Genomic DNA, 12,418 nt, shown 5'->3' with positions numbered 1-12,418 from the left:
GCCCCTGCTCGTTGGGTACAGGAGGCCACACCTCAAGAGGTCACACCGCAACTCAGAGAGTACTGGAGGCCACACCCCAGCTCGGAGGACACCGGAGGCCACGTCCCAAAAGGCCACACCCGAACTCAGAGGATTCCATAGGCCACACCACAACTCGGAGACTACTGGAGTTCACACCTCAACTCGGAAGGTGACGGAGGCCACACCCCAAAATCGGAGGGTTCCAGAAGCCACACCTCGGAAAGTACCAGAAGCCACACCCCAACTCGGAGGGTAGAACAGGCAACACCCCAAATCGGAGGATGACGGAGGCCACACCCCAACTTGGAGGGTACCAGAGGCCACACCCCAACTCTGAGGGTACCAGAGGCCACACCCAAACTCGCAGGGTACCAGAGGCCACACGGCAACTTGGAGGGTACAGGGAGGCCACACCCCAACTCAGAGGGTGCCAATAGGCCACATCCGAAATCAAAGAGTGCCAGGACGCCACACCCCAACTCGAAGGGTACCGGAGGCCACACCCCAACTCGCAGGGTACTGTAGGACACACCCCAACTGGGAGGGTACCCAAAGGCCACACCCCAACTCCGAGGGTCCAAGGAAGGTACCTGAAGGCAAAACCCCAACTCGGAAGGTACCCAGAGGCCACAACCCAACTCGGAGGGTATTACAGGCCACACCCCGGCTCGCAGGGTACCAGAGACAACACCCCAAGTAGGAGGGTACTGGGAGGTCACACCCCAATTCAGAGGTTACTCAGAGGCCACACTCCCTGTCACGATATGGTATGAAATATCATATAAGTTTAGTTTCTCTTGCTAGCATGCTGTGGGCTAAGCCGCCCTTCTTGGAGTTATTCTGCAACAGCTTTTATGGCTTGTAGCTGCAAATTCCTGATTTTCAGCTCCCAAGCCTCTCATTCCCCTCGCCAAGGTATTTACGACCGGCATCCCTGCAGTGGAAAGTGACCAGCTTAAACTGGTAGAGAAGCTTGCAGAATCCATGAAAGTCCTTTGTTCTGTTTTTGTAAGATATTAGGCAAACCATTTAAGTTAGGAACCGGAAAATATATATTCTTAATCTCCCTCGGTGGACCTATCCGCCACTCTAAACACAGGCTTCTAACTCCATCTGGTAAAGAAGTATGGATTTCTCTGTAAATATGCATCACAGATAGGACATATTTGATCTCATTAGAATGCCAACGTTAATACGAGATGAATGCTGGGTTTGTTATGACTATGACTTGTTTTGTAGCGGAGTTATAGAAATTAGACAAATTTAAGGTTGAATTACTCAGACTGAAGAGAGAGGAGGGTCTGGATAAGCCAGCCCTTTCTGTGATGTCACAGGCTGCAGGTTATAAGTTTCTGGCAGGCTTCCAGCAGGCAGTTTTAGTTTTTTACCTGAAGAGCCCTGACTGCAAGTCCTAATGCACTGGGACAGATGGAAACTCCACTAGCCTGGTTGCCAGAAATGATCTGACCACATGTAAGTGTTATTTTCTTATTGTAATCCCTGTTTTTTTATAATTACCTTGTACATAGTTGCAATTGTCTCTTTTGTAACATCTTTGTAAAATATTTTGATAAAGCACTGCCTAAACTTTATGGAGTATAATAATTAATACTAGATTCGTTCTCCTGCTCTAAAACGTACCCTGTCTCTTGAAAGGAATTATGCTACTGTGTTGGGTTAGCTTCGGACCCGTTTAATCGGAGCTGGTGGCAGCAATACCGTGTACAGGCAGTTGGGTGCTGTTGTAGCGACTGCGGCATTGATAATTATTGTTCCTGCCTGAGCGGGAGTAGTTTATCGCGTCGCTGCAGCGTGCCCAATAGCCAGTACATAGCAGGCAGCCTTTCTGGTGACTAATTACCCTAGGTGCAGTACCTAATCTGACCTGAGAGTAAGGGGGCGCCAGAGAGCTGCAAGTGTTAAGTGGAACTGTAAGCGGGATACATAAGTCCCTGCAGTTCGTGGTATATTGAAGAGCAGTGGGATACCTAGAATAAGCCCCTGCTGTAAACTAAGAGGTCAATAGCCTTGTGTGTGTCTTTTTATCACATTGTGGAGTGGAGGGATAACTGAGATAAGCCCCCCTGCACATGTGATAGCTGTCTGTTGGCCTAAAGTCACCCCGATCCGTGACGTAGGGGTGACGGTCACGGTGTGGATCCCTGACATCTTGGTGAAAGTGGTCAGGGGTTCGTGACAAATTGGTGGCAGAGGTCAGGATTCCTGACAAATTGGTGGCAAGGCGGTGGGATATTAGAGCATTAGTGATTTGGTTTGAGCAATCATTCCTCTCACTAAAAACTTGCAGAACGTTCTTGCGAGGACTCTGCGCAAATAAGTTTGGAGAATGAACTCAGTGTTTATTAGTTGTGAGACAATTGTGTACTGGTAATTATCCCCTCCCTTCTCTTCGTTTTTCTATCCTATCTTTTATTTGGCAACCATGGCTGCAAAAGGAGAAGCCTGGTACACCCAGCAGAAGAGGGACGCTCTTGCTGGGATATGCACGTACCATGGCCTGAACTCCCAGGGCAAGACCAAGACTCAAATGTTCGCTGAACTGGTGCAATTTGAAGCAGACCAAGCCAGGCCACAGAGCCCAGATGCTGCAGAAGCCAGCACAAGCGAACATGGTGCTGCAGCAGACGTCCAGCCACTAATTGCTGGCCCGATTAGCAACCAGGGCAAATTGGACCCCCACCTGCTGGCGGTCTTGGAGCTACTCCCCGCCGATGACCGTGATGGATGTCGGCAGCTGATCCAGCAATACCAGGAGCGGGAGTACCAGCTGCAGTTAGCCCGACTGCAGATGCAGGGGTTGCCCCAGTCCAGCCGTGAGCCCAGCAACGCTCAGATGCCGAAGCCCCGGCCCGATCACTTCCCTGTTATGGAAAAGGACGGGGACTTGGACACTTTTCTGCAGGCCTTTGAGAAAGCCTGCAGGCAGTACCAGCTGCCTACACAAGAATGGGCACGATGCCTGACACCAGGGCTGAGAGGCAAAGGTCTGGAGGCGTTTGCTGCACTCCCTCAAGAACAAGATGGTGACTATGAGGCCATCAAGCAGGCTCTGATAGCCAAATACCATCTTACACCCGAGGTGTACCGTAGAAAGTTCCGGACCCTCCAACGTACCCCCCACACGACAGTTACAGTGATGTGGTGCATGGACTCAGGACCCACTTTCACCAGTGGATCCAAGGACTGTCAGTGACCACCTTTGAGCAGCTGAAAGACCTGATGATTAAAGACCAGTTCTTCTATCTTTGCCCAGCTGAGGTGTGACAGTTCGTGATGGACAGAGAACCCAAAGACGTGACGAAAGCAGCGCAGATTGCCGATGCCTATGAGGCCAACCGTAGATCGGAAGTGCGGAAGCCAGTCACCACCAGCTGGAGAGGGGGTAAGCCTGCAACCAACGCCAATACCCCTGCCAGCCAACACACCAGAGGTCCTGTCCCCGTGGCCAACAGCACCAGACCTACCACCGAACACCGCCAGTGTTACCACTGCAGGCGGCCTGGTCATATCAGTCCCAACTGTGCAGACAAGCAGAAGAACCCCTCATCCAAGGCCCCAGGGCCTAATGCAGCAGTTCTTTTGTTGGGTGGTGTGGCTGGGAGGGTGTGTGACAACGTACAGCACGTCACTGTGGGAGGTCATGTTGCTACAGGCCTCAAAGACACCGGGGCTGAACGAACCCTCATCTGACCCGAACTGGCGGCCCCTGAAGAAATCATTCCGGGGAAAACCCTAACTGTCACTGGGATTGGGGGCATCAGCTGTCCCTTGCCAATGGCCCGGGTTTATATTGATTGGGGTGCTGGGAGCGGGGTGAAGGAAGTAGGGCTGTCTGATAATTTGCCCACTGATGTTTTGTTGGGGACTGATTTGGGGAGGTTGGTTGCATACTACGTCCCTGACACCCCTCCCCAATCTGCTAATAAGGGTAACGTTAACCCTGATGATGATGATGATGATGATCATGATGGGAAATCGCATGTGTTACCTGACCATGCTTTACCTTGTAATGATGCATCTGATAACCATTTTTTCCCTAGGATCGATGGTGAAAATGTTGTACCTGTGCCAACTGAATCTGATAATAATTTTTCTGTGAAAGTTGATGTGTCAATAGGTACAGGAGTGCTCAGCCACGTCGCTCTGCGGAGTGAGACGGCTGAGGAACCCCTAGCAGGGGCAAGTGTCGGTGCTACAGGAAATGGGGAGATACATGGGAACCGTGAGGAAGGTGATGCCATGCAATTGACCAGTGCCACCGAGGAAGGTAACTGGCCCATAAGTAGCAATGCTCCTGAGGTAATGGGGGTGGATGGGGAGGTAGAACCCATAGCAGCGTCGGCTGATGGGTCTGTAGAAATCCCCGGGGAGACAGCCTACGTAGCTGCTGTCACCCGCAGTCAGAGTGCCCGGAACGCAGATAACTGTCTGCCTCCCAGACCCTCCTCAGTCATCAGTGTGACTGAACCAGAGGTGGACCCAGAGCAGGTCCCAGAGGGCTCCCGTGGGGAAGGGACCCTGACATCGCTTCTGGCTTCCCCTAGCCAGGAGTTTCAGGCCGCTCTGCACACAGATGCGAGCCTAGAGAGTTTGAGACAACTCGCCGGGACGCTCTTCTCCAAGACTGATAAGGAGAGGGTGTTCTGGGAACAAGGAAGGTTGTACCGGGAAACAGTACCCAGAAAATCGCAAAAGGAGTGGTTGAGGGAAAGACAGCTGGTCGTCCCGCAGCAATTCCGGGGTGAGTTGTTACGGATTGCCCATGAGATCCCGCTAGCTGGACACTTGGGGATCAGCAAAACAAAGGCCTGGCTGTCTCAACACTTCTATTGGCCTAAGATGGGGACAGATGTGTCAAACTACTGCCGCTCCTGTGTCACCTGTCAAAGAGTGGGGAAGGCGGGGCCTGCTCTTAAGACTCCCCTGATCCCTTTGCCAGTGGTGATAGAGGAGCCTTTCCAGAGGATCGAGGTGGACATTTTGGGCCAGCTGGCCGTCCCCAGCAGCTCTGGAAAGCGATATATCCTTACTGTGGTAGACTACGCTACCCGGTACCCAGAGGCAGTAGCTCTGTCGTCAACTAGGGCAGATAAGGTGGCGGATGCCCTGTTGGCTATCTTCGCACGTGTAGGATTTCCCAGGTAGATGCTTACTGATCAAGGGACCCAATTCATGTCTCGCCTAATGGAGGCTCTCTGTAAGAAAATGCAGGTGAAGCACCTGGTATCGAGTGCGTATCACCCACAGACCAATGGCTTGTGTGAACGCTTCAATGGTACCCTCAAACAGATGCTACGCATGCTGGTTGAGACACAAGGGACTGGGAGCGGTTCCTCCCACACCTGCTATTCGCTTACCAAGAGGTTCCGCAGGCCTCAACGGGGTTCTCCCCCTTCGAGCTCCTGTACGGCAGGTGAGTCCGGGGACCCCTTGGGTTGGTAAGAGAATCCTGGGAAGAGGAGCCGAACCCTTCTGAAGTGTCCATAGTGGAGTATGTCATGCGCTTCCGTGACAAGATGCAGACCTTGACGCAGTTGGTGCATGACAACATGACACAGGCTCAGGCTGATCAGAAGCACTGGTACGACCAGAACGCCCAGGAGTGGACCTACCACGTGGGTCAAAAGGTGTGGGTGCTGGTCCCCGTACCAACGGATAAGCTTCAGGCAGCTTGGGAGGGCCCGTACGTCGTCCACCAACAGCTCAACCCGGTCACCTACGTGGTCACATTTGACTACGCTTGGGGTAGGCGAAAGGCCTTTCACGTCAACATGATGAAGGCTCATCACGAACGTGAACCTTTCGTCTTACCGGTCTGCAGCGCACCCGAAGACGGGGAGGAAGATGCCCTCCTGGACATGCTGGCCCAAGCCAAGGCCGGTGGGTCCATCGAGGACGTGGAGGTAAGCGCCTCGCTAACTGAACCACAGCGGTTGCAGTTGCAAACCACCCTGGAACCCTTCTGGGTCGTGTTTTCCAACCGACATGGAAGGACTAACTTAGCAGTCCACGAGGTGGACACCGGGAATCATGCCCCACTACGGCGAACACCCTATCGAATCTCTGACCAGGTACAGCAGGTTATGCGCCAGGAGATCGATGAGATGTTACAGCTGGGGGTGATTCGACAGTCAAAGAGCGGGTGGGCCTCACCTGTAGTTCTTGTGCCAAAGAAGGACCGGACCACCCGGTTCTGTGTGGACTACAGGGGGCTCAACGCCATTACAGCCTCTGACGCGCACCCAATGCAGCGCATCGATGAGCTGCTTGAGAAGTTAGCTGGCGCTAAATACCTGACCATAATGGATCTGAGTCGAGGATACTGGCAGATTCCCCTGAGCCCCGAGGCGCAGGAGAAATCCGCCTTTATCACACCCTTTGGACTGTACGAGTCCACGGTCATGCTCTTTGGCATGAAGAATGCCCCTGCCACTTTCCAGCGGATGGTCAACCTCCTGCTTCAGGGACTGGAGAAGTACGCAGTGGCGCACTTGGATGACATTGCCATCTTCAGTCCCTCCTGGGAGGAACACCTGCAGCATCTCGAGGAGGTGCTCAGGCGAATTCACCGAGCAGGACTGACTATCAAGCCGGGAAAGTGCCAGATGGTCATGAGGGAGGTTCACAACCTGGGGCACCGGGTAGGCGGAAACACCCTAAAGCCAGAGCCTGAGAAAATGGGCGCGATCGTGAACTGGTCCACTCCCAGGACCAAGAAACAGGTGATGTCCTTCCTGGGCACTGCAGGGTACTATAGGCGCTTCGTAGAGCACTATAGTAGCCTGGCAAAACCTTTGACGGACCTCACCAGGAAGAAGCTACCCCACATCATCAACTGGACAGATGGCTGTGAGGGGGCCTTCCAGGTGTTGAAAACAGCACTGTGCAACGCCCCTGTGTTGAAAGCAGTCGACAGCAGTCGACCGTTCTTGGTACAGACCGATGCCAGCGAGTTTGGCCTTGGTGCTGTGCTCAGCCAGGTTGACTCGGAGGACCAAGAGCACCCCGTGTTGTACCTGAGCCGGAAACTTTTGCAGAGGGAAGTGGCCTACTCCACCATCGAGAAGGAGTGCCTGGCCATAGTCTGGGCCGTGCAGCGCTTGCAGCCCTACTTGTACGGTCGCACCTTCACCGTGGTGACCGACCACCACTCTCTGCGCTGGCTAAACGCCATGTGTGGAACCAACAGCAGGTTGCTACACTGGAGCCTTGCCCTTCAGCAGTTTGACTTCACCATTGAACACAAAACGGGAAGGAAGCATGGGAATGCAGATGGACTGTCCCACCAGGGTGAACATACTGAGTTGCGCATGGAGGCATACCAAGAGGTTCTGCCTCTGTAGCACACGCCAAAAGGGGGAGGTGTCACGATATGGTATGAAATATCATATAAGTTTAGTTTCTCTTGCTAGCATGCTGTGGGCTAAGCCCCCCTTCTTGGAGTGATTCTGCAACAGCTTTTATGGCTTGTAGCTGCGAATTCCTGACTTTCAGCTCCCAAGCCTCTCATTCCCCTCGCCAAGGTATTTACGACCGGCATCCCTGCAGTGGAAAGTGACCAGCTTAAACTGGTAGAGAAGCTTCCAGAATCCATAAAAGTCCTTTGTTCTGTTTTTGTAAGATATTAGGCAAACCATTTAAGTTAGGAACCGGAAAATATATATTCTTAATCTCCCTCAGTGGACCTATCCGCCACTCTAAACACGGGCTTCTAACTCCATCTGGTAAAGAAGTATGGATTTCTCTGTAAATATGCATCACAGATAGGACATATTTGATCTCATTAGAATGCCAACGTTAATACGGGATGAATGCTGGGTTTGTTATGACTATGACATGTTTTGTAGCGGAGTTTTAGAAATTAGACAAATTTAAGGTTGAATTACTCAGACTGAAGAGAGAGGAGGGTCTGGATAAACCAGCCCTTTCTGTGATGTCACAGGCTGCAGGTTATAAGTTTCTGGCAGGCTTCCAGCAGGCAGTTTTAGTTTTTTACCTGAAGAGCCCTGACTGCAAGTCCTAATGCACTGGGACAGATGGAAACTCCACTAGCCTGGTTGCCAGAAATGTTCTGACCACATGTAAGTGTTATTTTCTTATTGTAATCCCTGTTTTTTATATATATATATATATATATTTATATATACCTTGTACATAATTGCAATTGTCTCATTTGTAACATCTTTGTAAAATATTTTGATAAAGCACTGCCTAAACTTTATGGAGTATAATAACTAATACTAGATTCGTTCTCCTGCTCTAAAACGTACCCTGTCTCTTGAAGGGAATTACGCTACTGTGTTGGGTTAGCTTCGGACCCGTTTAATCGGAGCTGGTGGCAGCAATACCGTGTACAGGCAGTTGGGTGCTGTTGTAGCGACTGCGGCATTGATAATTATTGTTCCTGCCTGAGCGGGAGTAGTTTATCGCGTCGCTGCAGCATGCCCAATAGCCAGTACATAGCAGGCAGCCTTTCTGGCTACTAATTACCCTAGGTGCAGTACCTAATCTGACCTGAGAGTAAGGGGGCGCCAGAGAGCTGCAAGTGTTAAGTGGAACTGTAAGCGGGATACATAAGTCCCTGCAGTTCGTGGTATATTGAAGAGCAGTGGGATACTGTTATGATCTGGTGACCTTGGAGCCGCATGAAAACGTTCTCTGGAGTCGGTGGAACCTGTACTGACCGCAAATCCTGAACTAACACCGCAACTAGAAGTAGCCGTGGGGTGTGCCTAACAAACGCTAGACACCTCGACACAGCCGGAGGACTAAATACCCCTATAGATGGAAATAGGAATGCTATCTTGCCTCAGAGCAGACCCCCAAAGGATAGGCAGCCCCCCACGAATAATGACTGTGAGTAGGAGAAGAATAGACACACGCAGGTAGAAAACAGGATTTAGCAAAAGAGGCAACTCTAGCTAAATAGGAAAGGATAGGACAGATTACTAGGCGGTCAGTATTAAAACCCTTCCAAAAATATCCACAGCAGATAATACAAAAAGTTCCACAATCTAACTAAAGACATGGAATGTATATCTGCCACTCCAGAGAATCCAACAAGACTGAGAAAATACTGACACAGTCTAAGCTGGACAAGAAAACACAAAGAAGAGCACTGAATTGTGAAGCACACAGCATGTGTGCCACAGGAAAAAAAAACCAGACACTTATCTTTTCTGATTTGGCAGAAAGGCAGGAGGAACCAGGCAGAGGTCCAACACCTCCCAACAACAATTGACAACTGGCAAGGAGTAATGAATCCTGCACACCTAAATATCCCAGTCAGAACTGCAATCAGCAGACACACCTGACCAGGACTGCAACTCAGGGACAACTGCATTACCACCTACTACCACCGGAGGGAACCCAAAAGCAGAATTCACAACAGGGTGTGGCACCTGATACCCTCCGAGTTAGGGTGTGGTCTACGGTACCCTCTGATTTGGAGAGTGGCCTTCGGTACCCTCTAAGCTGAGGTGTGGCCTCCACTACCCTCCAAGTTGGGTGTGACCTCTGGTACCCTTCGAGTTGGATGTGGTCTCCGATACCCTCAGAGTTGGGATGTGGACACTTGAGGTGTGGCCTCCTGTACCCTCCGAGCTGGGGTGTGGCCTCCGATACCTTCCGAGATGGGGTGTGGCCTCTGGTACCCTCCGAGTTGGGGTGTGGCATCCGCTACTTTTCGAATTGAGGTGTGGCCTTTTGGTATCCTCCAAGTTGGGGTGTGGCCTTTGGTATTCTTCGAATTGGGGTGTGGCCTCTTAGGGTGTGGCCTCTGGTACCCTCTGGATTGGAATGTGGCCTCCGATTACCTTCCGAATTTGGATGTGGCCTACAGTACCCTCCGAGTTGCGGTGAGGACTCTTGGGGTGTGGCCTCCAATACCCTCTGAGCTGGGGTGTGGCCTCCAATACCCTCTTAGATGGGGTTTGACCTCTGATACCCTCCTAGTTGGGGTGTGGTTTCTGGTACCATCTGAATTGGGGCGTTGTTACGAATACCGTCCGAGTTGCGGTGTGGCCTCCGATACCCTCCGAGTAGGGGTATGGCCTCTGGTACCATACAACTTGGGGTGGGGCCTCCTCTATCCTCCAAGTTGGGGTTTTGACTCCAATACTGTTCGAGTTGGGGTGTGGCCTTCGGTACCCTCTGAGTTGGGGTGTAGCCTCCTTACCATTCAAGTTGGGGTGTTTCCTCCGGTACCCTCCGAGATGGGGTGAGGCCAACGGTACCCTCCGGGTTGGGGTGTGGCCTTTGGTACCCTCGTAGTTAGGGTGTAGCCTCTTGGGGTGTGGCCTTTGTTACCCTACGAATTGGGGTGTGGCCTCAAATTACCCTCGGAATTTGGGTGTGGTGCCCAGTACCCTCCGGGTTGGATTGTATACTCTTGTGGTTTGGCCTCAGACACCCTTCGAATTGGGGTATGGCCTCCGATACCCTCCGAGCAGGGGTGAGGCCTCTGATACCCTACAGGTTAGGGTGTACTTTGAATACCCTCAGAGTTGGGTTGTGGCTTCTGGTACCCTCCGACTTGGGGTATGTCCTCTGGTACCCTCTGAGTTGGTGTGTGGCCTACGGTACCATCTGAGTTGGGGTATGTTCTCTTGGAGTGTGGCCTCTGGTACCCTTCGAGCTGATTTATGGCCTCCGATACCCTCTAAGTTGAGGTGTGGCCTCCAGTACCTTCAAGGTACTTTCTGAGTTAGGGTGTAGCCTCTGCTACCCTCCTAGTTGGGTTTTGGCCTCCAATACTCTCTGAGGTAAGGTGTGGCTTCCGGTACCCTCCGAGTTGGGGTGCAGCCTCCGTAACCATCAAGTTGTGGTGTGGTCTCCAGTACCCTTCGAGTTGGGGTGTGGCCTGTTGAGGTGTGGCCTCCGATACCCCCTGAATTGGGGTGTGGTCTCCGATTACCCTCAGAATTGGGGTATGGCGTCCTGTACCCTCCGAGTCCGAAACCCTTCGAGTTGGGGTGTGGCCTCCAGTACCCTTCAAGCTGGGGTGTGGCTTCCGATACCCTCCCATTTGGCGTTTGGCCTCCAGTACCTTCAAGAGTTTGGGAGTGGCCCTAGAATACCCTCCGATTTGGGGTGTAGCCTCCGGTACCCTATGAGCTGGGGTCAACATTGTCTTCAGTACCTTTCAAATTGCAGCATGTCCTTCAGAAACTTTCAGAGAAGGGGTGTGACCTCCGTGACCCTCCGAGTTGGGGTGTGGCCTCCAGGCACCCTCTGAGTTGGGGCGTTGCCTCCGGGTTCCCTCCAAGTTGGGGTGTGGCCTCCAGTACCCTCCGAGTTGTGGTTTTTCCTTGGTACACGCCGTATTGGGTTGCGGCCTCTGTTACCCTCCAAGTTGGAGTGTGGCCTCCGGGCACCCTCTGAGTTGGGATGTGGCCTCTGATACCCTCCATGTTGGAGTGTGGCCTCCGGTACCGTCCGAATTAGGGTATCGCCTCCGGTACTGGAAAATACACCTCAACTTGGTGGTTAACGGAGGCCACACCTCAAGAGTCCACACCCCAACTTGGAGGGTACTGGAGGCCACACCCCATTTTGGAGGGTACTCGAAGGCCACACCTCAATTCGGAGGGTACCGGAGGCAGCATCCCAATTTGTAGGGTACCGGAGGCCATGCCATAACTCGGAGGCCACACCCCAACTTGTAGAGTATCGGACGCCACACCCCAGCTTGGACCGTACTGGAGGCCACACCCCAATTTGGAGGGTACCGGAAACCACAAACCAGCTCGGAGGGTAGCAGAAGCCACAGAGGGTATTGGAGGCCACGCGCCAATTCGGAGGGTACTCAGAGGCCACACCTCCATTTGGACGGTACCGGAGGCAACACCCCAATTCGTAGGGTATCGGAGCCCCAACTTGGAGGGTATGAGAGGCTACACCCCAGTTCGGAGGGTACTGGAGGCCACACTCCACACCCCAACTCAGAGGGTACCATAGGCCACATTCCAATTGGTGTGTGGATTCCAGCACTCTCTGAATTTGGTGTGGCCTCCGGTATCCTCTGAGTTGGGGTGTGGCCTCCGGTACCCTCCAAATTGTGGTGTGATCTCTGGTACCCTTCAAATTGTGGTGTAGCCTCCTGTACACTCCGAATTGGGGTGTGGCCTCTTAATACCCTCAAAGTTGGGGTGTGGCCTCCGGTACCCTCCAAGTTGGGGTATGGCATCTAGTACCCTCCGAGTTAGGGTGTGACCTACGGTACCCTCCGAGTTTGGGTAAGGCCTCGTGGGGTGTGGCCTCCGGTAACCTTCGAGCTGGAATTTGGCCTCCGATACCCTCTGAGTTGGGGTGTGGCCTCTGATACCCTCTGAGTTGGGGTGTGGCCTCTGATACACCCCAAGTTGGGGTATGGCAT

Source organism: Ranitomeya variabilis, chromosome 1 (assembly GCF_051348905.1).
Source record: "Ranitomeya variabilis isolate aRanVar5 chromosome 1, aRanVar5.hap1, whole genome shotgun sequence".
NCBI classification, from domain to species: Eukaryota; Metazoa; Chordata; class Amphibia; order Anura; family Dendrobatidae; genus Ranitomeya; species Ranitomeya variabilis.
The sequence above is the reverse complement of the archived record's forward strand: the minus strand, read 5'-3'. Positions refer to the sequence as shown.